This window comes from Rhincodon typus, chromosome 13 (assembly GCF_021869965.1).
Source record: "Rhincodon typus isolate 14 chromosome 13, sRhiTyp1.1, whole genome shotgun sequence".
NCBI classification, from domain to species: Eukaryota; Metazoa; Chordata; class Chondrichthyes; order Orectolobiformes; family Rhincodontidae; genus Rhincodon; species Rhincodon typus.
In genome coordinates, this window is record NC_063344.1 from 63913659 (window position 1) to 63914047 (window position 389).

Here is a 389-nt window from a genome sequence, read left to right on the forward strand (position 1 = left end):
TGGGAGACACGGTTGAGGGCGTTCTCGACCACTGAGGGGGGGAAGTTACGGTCCTTGAAAAACGAGGACAACTGAGATGTACAGGAGTGGAATGCCTCATCCTGGGAGCAGATGCGGCGGAGGCGAAGGAATTGGGAATAGGGGATAGCATTTTTGCAGGAAGGTGGGTGGGAGGAGGAGTATTCTAGGTAGCTGTGGGAGTCGGTGGGCTTGAAATGAATATCGGTTTCGAGGTGGTTGCCCGATATGGAGACAGAGAGGTCCAGGAAGGGGAGAGAGGTGTTAGAGATGGTCCAGGTAAACTTAAGGTTGGGGTGGAAGGTGTTAGTGAAGTGGATGAACTGTTCGAGCTCCTCGTGGGAGCACGAGGCGGCGCCGATACAGTCATC